The 11,508-nt window shown below is 34.8% G+C and overlaps 1 long non-coding RNA gene across 1 annotated transcript in view; it reads left to right on the top strand.

Moving 5' to 3' along the window:
- The first annotated feature begins 924 nt into the window (after window positions 1–924).
- LOC127543545 (uncharacterized) overlaps window positions 925–11,508 on the top strand; it is a 592,679-nt gene continuing 582,095 nt past the window's right edge. Inside the window, exon 1 of the long non-coding RNA XR_007949253.1 lies at window positions 925–1,018. This is a non-coding gene — a long non-coding RNA (uncharacterized LOC127543545). The remainder of the gene's footprint in view (window positions 1,019–11,508) is intronic.

Genomic DNA, 11,508 nt, shown 5'->3' with positions numbered 1-11,508 from the left:
GGCAGGTGGTATCTTATTAGTCCTATTTTCAAATGAGGAAACTGAGGTCCAGAGAGCCTCTACCATAGTCATTTAGTAAGTTGGAGCAGGACTCTAATCTAGGATTTATAATTCCATGTCCATTTTTTGTTTCATAACCTTATTCAAATGAATTGAATTCAATTCATTTCAAAGGTACATTTTATATGCATGAGTATTTTAAATGCAAAAAAATGGCATAATGTATATTCTTCCTACATGTAAGATGCTCTCTGGGGAAGTCAGGAATTCTGGAAAGCTGTAGTAATTACATATTTGGTGTACTGTATATAACCTTTTCCCCTGACAATAAACACATATTCACACACATACCTATCCCTCCTCATTGGAACATTGGGAGTTAAACTGGGATGTGCCCATAATGTATTTTTCCAAATGAAAACAGATTAAGATGAATATCTAGAGTGATTGTATAGGAGAAAGGGCACAATCCCATGAGGAAAGCCTTGTGATATGTTGGGAAGTTCATTCATTTATTTCACATTTCCAAAGCACTTTCTTCATAACTATTGGTTTGTAGATGATTCAAATATTATTTCTCTTTATTATATGGATGAAGAAACTGATATTATAAAAAATGAAGTGATTTGCCTTAGTTCAGATGTTAATAAGTCACAGAAGTATGACTTCTACTTCTGTCTAGGTCCTCTACCTCCAAATAGGATACCCACTTTATCCCCAATCTTTTGTGTAGTTTCAAATGCTCCAAGAATTGACTACCTTAGGCAGCATTCTCCCTGTTCCCAATAACTGCCCAAAGGGCAAAGAGCATGGAGCAATTGTTTCTGTACCCTGTGCCTCAAGAAAAATTCTTGTCTTCAAGATCCTGTTGGGTAAATGTCTATTCTCATGGAGTATTCCGGCTTTAATTCCATCCAGGCCTGAGCATTCTGTAGCTACAGGACAACGAAAGATTTCCTCTTCTTTCCTGGAACAAAGAATAGAAACTCTGGACCCTAGTGAAAAAACCTGCAAAACTGTGAGTAGCAAAAACCAAAACCATTTCTGACGTTGTTACTACAGGACTCTGCCTGTTCTTCTAAATAAGAGTATTTGTGTATACTCCACATCCTGGAAGCATGCTGTCTCCACAAATTCTAAAATAGGGGGCCAAAGGCCAAATGTCTCAGAATGTTGAGGTCAAGTCTGTTTTTACTTTGACAGAGAAGGAAGCTCTGAGTTGGTTACAGAAGTTAGTCAATAAGCCACACCAATTAGTAGCCTCCTTTATGTAGCCAGTGAATTATGAGTATTAAAAGGGTCAGTTATAAGTGGAAAACAAACTTTACGGTGCTCTTTCTATAGACAATAGATTCTACTATTTTCAATTCAGTTTAACAAATATTTGGGACAAATTTTGGGCTAGCACTAACCAGATTAACCAGTTAAGTCAAACAAGTGGACATTTCCCCTGTATAAAAAACCCAATCAAATATTTAATCCCTCATTTTTTTAAAAGAAGGGTTGAATTTTTAGTCATATCTTTACTGCAAAATTTCACTGAGTTGACCAGTTCAAGGGATCAGTCAGATTGAATATGTCTATATTACTCATCAGTGAAAAATGAAAAATTCAATCAATTTTTTCCATCTTTGGGACTTTTCCCCTCAGACTCCATATTGTTTTGTACTTTGTCAAAAATGCATTATATATATTTTAGTTTTCTAAGTTGATGGTTTGCCCTCTTAATTATAAATTTGAAGATTCCATTCTTTGTGTCTCTCATAATAGTACTTTCTTTGGCCTTGATAGATGCTTAATAAATGATGATTGTATTGTTCTTCTATACACAATTGGAAATGATTTCACTTATTTTCCCCATGCAATTAATTCTATCTATGTCCAATAGACATTCTTTCAGAATTTCATTGTTTAGGTATGTGAAACTTACCTATTATTGTATTCAAAATGATGGACTTAATTCAGCATGTGGACCTTGTTTTAATAATCATACAGGAGAAAGTTAAATATGTAATCAGGGAGAGGGCCAATGTAAGAATGATAAAAGGAGGACAGGATTCATTCCAGAAATCATTTGATCCAAATTTACAATAGGACATTAAACTAGGTCTTGTGGAAGAGCAAATGAATTAGGATCAATTGGTAAATAGATCCTTTGTCTTCTTTGACCAGATGAATAGAGATTAATAAATCCATACACTTGGGAATGCTTGAGAGAAAAAATAGAGAAAAAACACAAGGAAAGTTTTAGAGAAAAGATATCTGTGTTTGATGCTTCAAAAAAAAGAGTTAGTCCAATCCAAGTGATTGACTGCCCAGGTTTACATTTCTACATCATTGTTAGAGGCATGAATGACATCCATTGGATATATCTTGTTGGAAATCAGCATTTTAAAATCTGGGTTTGATAGACATGAAAGATGGAAATGAATGTGTCCCTTCTTTATTTTTGAAATTACTGATTTCCCAGAGCAATGGGAACTCTTTCTATCTTGGCTGCATGTATCTATTTCTCTTACTAAGCTCTATCAATTCTGTTGTACAGTTACATTTTGAATCCAATATTTCTTCTGCTGTTTAGACATCTCTGTGATTGTGTTGGTCTTTATTGGTAATTTTATGTGGCATAATCCATCACCATGTTGAAATGCTGAAGTGTGGATAACCTCCTTACTTTGTTTTTAGCTTCATGCTCAGAGTGCTCATTCATATTGATTTCTTGGCATGCATGTTTGTTAAATGATGATTTGCGTTTTTGCTGCATCGAGTTTACCAAGATTAAGCTTCAGAGGCATATATGGTGTATTATAACCAATACACATATATTGAACACCTACTGTGTGTAACACATTATGTAAGAGAAGGAAAAAAAAAAGAGTTGTTAAACATAACCCCTATGCTGAAAGGAATCTACAGCATATTTGGAAAGATAGGATGCATTTGCAGAAAGATAATGAACAATATAAGATAGAATATGTTAACTGCCAAAATGAATCGAACCCTTGTTAAGTGTTGTAGAAAATCAGAGGATAGTGGAATTCAATTCAACAAACATTTATTTAGTGGGAGGATAGTGTACATCCCCAGAAACTGTAATATTCAAAAATTAACACTTGTACTAGGATTTAAATGATGAGCAAGACATTTCTGAGCAACCTTTTTGAGAGTTGGTTATCCAGTTAGCTCAGTACTTCAAAGATTCATAATTTCACTCAGATTTTTGCTGCTAGTATACCTTCAATTCCTCCTACCCTAGTGGATGGTCTTTATGAATTTCCTCGGGCAAAACAAACAAACAAAAAACTCCACAAAAAAAACAAACAAACAAATGAACAAAAAAAAAACCTCCATCACCAGGTGGCCAATTTTCTGCTTAGGAGTTTCTCTGAAATTAATAATAACAGGTGCACAGTGCTCCCATTTGGAAGGATTTATTAATCCCTACTGAGTTGCAGCCTTTCTATCTCCATTGAACCTGATAGAGCTCATTACCTTTACTATTTTAGACTTTGAGATAGAAAGCTAACCTTCACATTTTACAAAGCATAAGGACATAAAATAGTTACTTTAAGTGATATGTGATATTGTTTTGAAACTAATTTTAAATTAAATTTTCTTTCATGAATTTAATAATTAGTAATAAATACAAACAATTCAGTATACAAAGAATAAGGAAGAGATCTCTATAGATAATTTTATTGGATATAATCTTTTTAGATATAAATTGCATATAAAATTTAACAGGGTAGTAATATAAGTTTTCTATGCATATTTACCTCGTATTTACTTTTCTCAATTTTTTTTTTTGTTTGTGCATTGAAAAAAATGTTTTTTGGATACTTTTTTTAGCTTATCATTCTTTTAGTCCACCATTTCTTTCTTCCTTCTATCCCAATAATAGAAGTACCTTTGATCCCTGCCCCCAACAAATACATACAAGGATTCCCAAAAGTCAGTTTAGCATAATTTTAGGCTTAAAACAATAGTGCAGTAAAAGATTATTTTTTTTAATTTTTAATTTTTATTTATTTATTTAATAATAACTTTATATTGACAGAATCCATGCCAGGGTAATTTTTTTTTACAACATTATCCCTTGCACTCGCTTCTGTTCCGATTTTTCCCCTCCCTTCCTCCCCCCCCCTCCCCTAGATGGCAAGCAGTCCTATCTATCTTAGATATATTGCAGTATATCCTAGATACAATATATGTGTGCAGAACCGAACAGTTCTCTTGTTGCACAGGGAGAATTGGATTCAGAAGGTAAAAATAACCGGGGAAGAAAAACAAAAATGCAAATAGTTCACATTCGTTTCCCAGTGTTCTTTCTTTAGGTGTAGCTGCTTCTGTCCATCCCTAGTCAACTGAAACTCAGTTAGGTCTCTTTGTCAAAGAAATCCACTTCCATCAAAATATGTCCTCATACAGTATCGTTGTTGAAGTGTATAATGGTCTCCTGCTTCTGCTCATTTCACTTAGCATCAGTTCATGTAAGTCTCGCCAGTCCTCTCTGTATTCATCCTGCTGGTCATTTCTTACAGAACAATAATATTCCATAACATTCATATATCACAATTTACCCAGCCATTCTCCAATTGATGGGCATCCATTCAATTTCCAGTTTTTGGCCACTACAAACAGGGCCGCCACAAACATTCCTTCTTTAGTATCTCTTTGGGGTATAAGCCCAGTAGAAACACTGCTGGATCAAACGGTATGCACAGTTTGATAACTTTTTGGGCATAGTTCCAGATTGCTCTCCAGAATGGTTGGATTCGTTCACAACTCCACCAACAATGCATCAGTGTCCCAGTTTTCCCACATCCCTTCCAACATAATAGTGCAGTAAAAGAAACCTAACACATTGACCTTGTCTGAGAATGCACCTCTCTTTCTTCCTCAATTTTTGGAGTGGCTATTGCTCAGTGTTTTGAAAAGATCCAGTTCTGAGGCTTTTCTTTTTTTTTTCCTGTTTCCATTATTGTTGTCATGTAAATTGTTTTTCTGATTCTACTCATTTAGTTCTACATTGGTTTAAATTAGTCTTTACATGTTTATGTGAATATATCATTTGTTACATATTGATGAGATAGTATTCAATTATATTTATAAACCATTTTTCAACCATTTCCCAATTAATTGGCACCAGTTTTGTTTCTAGTTCTTTGGCGACTACAAATAAACTGCTATATGTATTCTTAATATATATATATATATATATATATATATATATATATATATATATAATATGCAAATGTATTTGCTATAGGTGAATATTTAATATATATGGTTTACATGTGAACACACATACAAATATATTTATACATATTCCTTCACTCTGTCTTTGCCTTTGGACATATGCATAGTAATGGTATTACTTTATCAATATTTTGGGTATTTAAAACTGAGGATTAATACTCATCTGCCCTCCATAATCCTGAGGACAGCTTCATCATTAAATATATTTTTCTTCACATGAGGAATGAAAAAGACTATGATCTAGTTGCAGGTCAGTGTCACTAGTTTTAATAGTTAAAGAAAATATTAGTTTTTATAAAAATGAATGTTTCATTAAATCTTTTAAAAACCACATCTTTATTTTGTTCTCCATGTTGTTTTTATCTTGGTGCAAAATCATCTTTACTCCTATACAACCTTCATCTTTGCCTGGATCTGTCAGCCAGGAAAGGCAAAAATAGTTGGGGAGCATATTTGTGAATCCTGCTTCAGCCTATCTTATGGTGTGCTAGAGACTGACTCTGGAGAAGATATTAGTTCCCCAGGGGAAATATCCATTTATGAGGATTTCTAGCTTCTTTCTATCTAAGAGGAAGACTTTCAAACATTGTAGAAGATTGAAAACTTGGATTATTACTTTTGTGGAGATTGTACTGGTTCAGAGAGATACTTGCTTGTGCTTACTGACACATCAGCATAACCATAGCCTGTTTGTGGCTCTTGTGTGAAATGTTTAATCCCTAAGTAATAAATACTACAAGTTTAAAGAAATAAATATCATTTCTTTTTAGAATTATTTTTCGGGGAACTGGTGTAATGCTGTGCTTTTCCCTCCTTATTCCATTTGATTTTGGTGAAATGTGAAATCAGGATAAAGTAGAGTTGGCTTTTTTTTCTTCATGAATAAATAAATACATATGGAACATATTCCTGCTAAATGCTCAATATTGGGCTAGGCATTATGGAGACATACAGGAAAAATAGCATATAGCTAGTAATCTCCTCTTTACAAATTGCTCTATTTCCTGCACATCTTGTACCTTCCTATCTTTGGGCCTTTTGCCTTATCCTATTTCCCTTGACTTATAGGTCTTCCTTTCCATATTCCACCTAAGTATCCTTTTAAGTCCAATTTGGATGTTAACCTACTCCAATAAGCCTTCCTTAGTTATCCTCTGCCCTCACATTCTTAGATGAACTTGAAGGTAGTATTATGAATCAAGAGCACCTTAGAATGTAAACTCCTAGAGGGCAAGGGAGATTTCTCTTTTGCCTTTGTATCCCTAATAGTATCTATCCCATAGTAATTGAAGAGTCACATTTAGGGTTCAAGTTTGTGGCTCTGTTGGCCCTCTTTCTACTATACCATACTTCTAAGTTTGGTCCTCTTTCTACTGCACCACACATATCTGTGCGAAGCGTCAGGGATAGCACATAGAAGACAGTTAACTATCAAGTCAGGAAAATCTAGGTTCAAGGCCCTCTTCTTATATAGCTGTCCTGGCAGGTTAGGGTAGAAAACTTTCAAAAACTTTAAATTGTGTACTAGTAGCCCTTTGCCTTGGCAAAAAGAGTTTCTTATGGGCAGTTAGGTGACACAATAAATTAAATGCCCTCCCTGAAGTAAAAAAACAAAACAAAACAAAAAAAAAAAAAACTCATCTTTCTGAGTTCAAATCTGGCCTCAGGCACTTATTAGTTGTATTACCTTGGACAAGTCACTTAACACAATATGCATCAGTTTCCTCATCTATAAAAATGAGTTGGAGAAGAAAATGACAAACCAACCCGGTGTCTTTGCCAAGGAAACATCAAATGGAGCCATGAAAAATCTTATATGACAAATGATTAAATAACAAATGTCAGGAAAATCATAGGTTGGACCAAATATGTTAGCTATTTTTATCTCTTATATTCTTTTATTAGATTGTAAATTTCATAAGGCCAGTGATAATGTCCTAACTAAAAATTTCACATATCCCCACTGGATTTGGTGCTAAAAACTGGATTTCAAAACCTAAGTTGGCTACTTTCTACTTCTGTGACCTTAGACAATCCAATTCAATTTAACAAAACTTTTTTTTTGATTGCCCATTTGACAAGACTCAGTACCAGGTGCCAGAGGTAGAAAGAGTAAAATGAAACTATTTTGCTTGCAGTTTCTGCATCTGTTATATAAAGGGATTAAATTGGATGATCTGTAAAGTGCCTTCTACCTCTAAATTTGATGCTTGTTGAATAGTGCTCTTTACACAGCAGATACTAAATAAATGTTTATGGAATATGAATTTATTGCATCTAGTTGGAAAGACAAAAATAGATAAAACAGGTAAGTGACAATAAAAGCTACATGTCTAAGTGCTGAAGGTAGTAGTACATTAAGTATGTGTTACAGCTCAGAGGGGGACTATAAAGTTCAATCAGCCCACAAGCAACTACTATGTGTCTAGCACCATTCCAGGCATTGGGGATAAAAAGACAAAGAATAATATGGACTATACTCCTAAGGACAAGCTGGGTAGAGTAGCCAGGGAAGATTTTATGGAGGAATTAAGACTTCAGTTGGGTCTTGGAGGATGGTCAAAATTTCACTATATAGAAAAGATAAGGTAGTGGACTAATTTCTTCCTTTTTCTATGGAGTATCTTTCAAAATCTGCTGTATTCCTTTGCCTTCTGGATTTACTTTTAAACTGCCTCAAAAGAGAAATCTTTGGAAAAAGGGAAATGGCTTTGTTTTAAGCAGATTCTCAAATTCCTCTCCTATTCTTTGTCTGGATCTCTTATTTTTTGTACACCTTTCATCCTTGGAGCATACATACTGGTGTGACTTTCATAGTAAATTATAATATTTTCAAGAGCAGGGATAGAATCATTTTCTATCTAGGTATCTTTACCACCTAAATCAGTTCCTTGTGCTCATTTGTGAGGTGGATTAGACAAATTTTTGTTACACAACAATCTCATTTATTCTTTCCTTTGTCTTTGTTGTCCCTTACTATTTCCCAGTGAGATGAAGCAAAACTTTGCAAAGAGATGTCAGATCTTAAATTTAGAGCAAGGAGGAACTTTGTGTATCATGTCCAACTCTTTGTGATCCCATTTGAGGTTTTCTTGGCAAAGATACTGAAGTGATCTGCCATTTCCTTATCCAGTTCATTTTGCAGATGAGGAACTAAGTCACACAGGGTTTGGGGACTTGCACAGGGTTACACATCTAGGAAGTCTCTGAGGCTGCATTTGAACACAAGATTTCCTGACTTATCTACTTTGTCACCTAATTACCCAAGAGGACCTTTTCTAGCCCAATCTCTTCATGAGGAAATTGAGACCCAGAGAGCTGGTAAGGAACTTTCTCAAGATCATAGGGCAACAAAGGGCTATCAAACTGTGCATACCCTTTGATCCAGCAGTGTCTCTACTGGGTCTGTATCCCAAAGAGATCATAAGAGAGGGAAAAGAACCCACATATGCAAAAATATTTGTGGAAGTCCTTTTTGTAGTGGTGAGAAACTGGAAACCGAGTGGATGCCCATCCATTGGAGAATGGCTGAATAAATTATGGTATATGAGTGTTATGGAATATTATTTTTGTATAAGAAATGATCAGCAAGGTGATTTCAGAAAGGCTTAGAGAGACTTACATGAACTGATGCTGAGTGAAATGAGCAGAACCAGGAGATCATTATACATAGAAACTGCATGATTTTTTCAGCAATGAGGTGACTCAGGCCAGTTCCAATGATCTTAAGATGAAAAGCCATTTGCACCCAGAGAGAGAACTGTGAGAACTGAGTATAGATGACAAAATAGTATTTTCACCTTTTTATTGTTGTTTGCTTGCCTTTTGATTTCTTTCTCATTTTTTTTTTTTTTGCTAAGACAATTGAGGTTAAGTGACTTAAGTGACTTGCCCAGGGTCACACAGCTAGAAGGTGTTAAATGTTTGAGGCCAGATTTGAATTCAGGTTCTCCTAACTTCAGGGTTGGTGCTCTACCCACTGCACCACCTAGCTGCCCCTTGATCTAATTTTTCTTGGGTAGCATGATAATTATGGAAATATGTATAGAAGAATTGCACATGTTTTACATATATTGGATTGCTTGCTGTTTAGGGGAGAGGATCTTGGGGTTGGAACAAAAGGTTTTGCAAGGGTGAATATTGAAAATTATCTAAGCATATATTTTGAAAATTAAAAGCTTTAATTAATTAATTAATTGATTTTCAATTTTTTTTCCTTCTTCTTCTTTTTTAATCTTTAAATAACTTTTTATTGATAGAACCCATGCCAGGGTAATTTTTTACAGCATTATCCCTTGCACTCACTTCCGTTCCGATTTTTCCCCTCCCTCCCTCCACCCTCTTCCCCAGATGGCAAGCAGTCCTTTACATGTTGAATAGGTTACAGTATATCCTAGATACAATATATATGTGCAGAACCGAACAGTTTTCTTGTTGCACAGGGAGAATTGGATTCAGAAGTTATAAATAACCCGGGAAGAAAAACAAAAAGGCAAGCAGTTTATATTCATTTCCCAGTGTTCTTTCTCTGGGTGTAGCTGCTTCTGTCCATCTTTGATCAATTAAGGCTCTCTTTATCGAAGAGATCCACTTCCATCAGAATACATCCTCAAACAATATCATTGTTGAAGTATATAATGATCTCCTGGTTCTGCTCACTTCACTTAGCATCAGTTCATGTAAGTCTCACCAGTCCTCTCTGTATTCATCCCTCTGGTCATTCCTTACAGAACAATAATATTCCATAACGTTCATATACCACAATTTACTCAACTCCAATTGATGGGCATCCATTCATTTTCCAGCTTCTAGTCACTACAAACAGGGCTGTCACAAACATTTTGACACATACAGGTCCCTTTCCCTTCTTTAGTATTTCTTTGGGGTATAAGCCCAGTAGTAACACTGCTGATCAAAGGATATGCACAGTTTGATAACTTTTTGAGCACAGTTCCAAATCGCTCTCCAGAATGGCTGGATGTGTTCACAATTCCCCCAACAATGTATCAGTGTCCCTGTTTTCCCACATTCCCTCCAACATTCCACATTATCTTTCCCTGTCACTCTAGCTAATCTGACAGGTGTGTAGTGGTATCTCAGAGTTGTCTTAATTTGCATTTCTCTGATTAATAATGATTTGGAGCATATCTTCATATGTCTATAAATAGTTTCAATTTCTTCATCTGAGAATTGTCTGTTCATATCCTTTGACAATTTATCAATTGGAGAATGGTTTGATTTCTTATCAATTAGAGTCAGTTCTCTATATATTTTGGAAATGAGGCCTAAAAGCTTTAATTTAAAAAGAAATAAGCCTCTGGCAAAAAAAAAATCACAGGGCAAAACATAGATTTGAATTTAGATCATTTGATTCAAAATGGTGCTTCTTCTCCTGAACCACATGCTGAATTTCCCCCTTTTTGTATGCATTCTTCACTTTTGCTTCCACTACACACTCTTCTTTCCTGGGCTTCCTGCTACCTTTTTTGATTTTTATTTCTCTTTTCCTGCATTTTTTTCCCTGAACCAGTTTTTTTTTTTTAAAACATCTGATACCTCAGGCATCTATCATGTATCTTCTTTTCTCTTTACCTTTCCCTGGTTATTTTATCCATTCTCAAGTTAATTATCTTCTCTATTCAAATGATTTCTTAATCTACCTGTTGAGCCACAACATCTTTTCTGAACTCCAGTCCCTGCATCACTAACTGCAACTTATCCTTTAATAAAAATCTTTAAAATCCTTCAAACTTCTTTTTTTTCTGGGGGGAAGAGTGGCTCAATATTTTCCACATTAAAAAGCTCATTCAGGTCTTCTAAAACAGTTAATCTTTTAGGAGATGGCACTTGCTAGGTGAGGACTACTTCTGACGAGTTTCTCATAGCCCTTGAGACCAAATAGAAAAAAGTAAGAAATTTAGTTTTTAAAGGAAACAAAAAGACATATTTAATTTCTATTTATTTGTGATGTGTTTCATACCTGGGATTGAAGTTTCTCATTTCACAGATTAAAACACAAAGAAAGGTTAAAGATGGAAGAATAAATTAGCACTATATAGCTCAGAGGAAAGTGGAGAGAGTAGGTGCAATGGAGAGATACCTATGCACTGCATTACATCTAATTTTCCTGGAAGCTGAAATCAAAAACAAAATGCATTTAATTATTTAGTTTTCAATTTACAACAAGAATAAGTGACAAATTTACCTACAGGGACAAATACTTTATTTTTAAAAAATTAAATCAAAGAG

Source organism: Antechinus flavipes, chromosome 1 (genome assembly GCF_016432865.1).
Source record: "Antechinus flavipes isolate AdamAnt ecotype Samford, QLD, Australia chromosome 1, AdamAnt_v2, whole genome shotgun sequence".
Lineage (NCBI taxonomy): Eukaryota > Metazoa > Chordata > Mammalia > Dasyuromorphia > Dasyuridae > Antechinus > Antechinus flavipes.
This window is presented reverse-complemented; position numbering and strand designations above follow the sequence as displayed.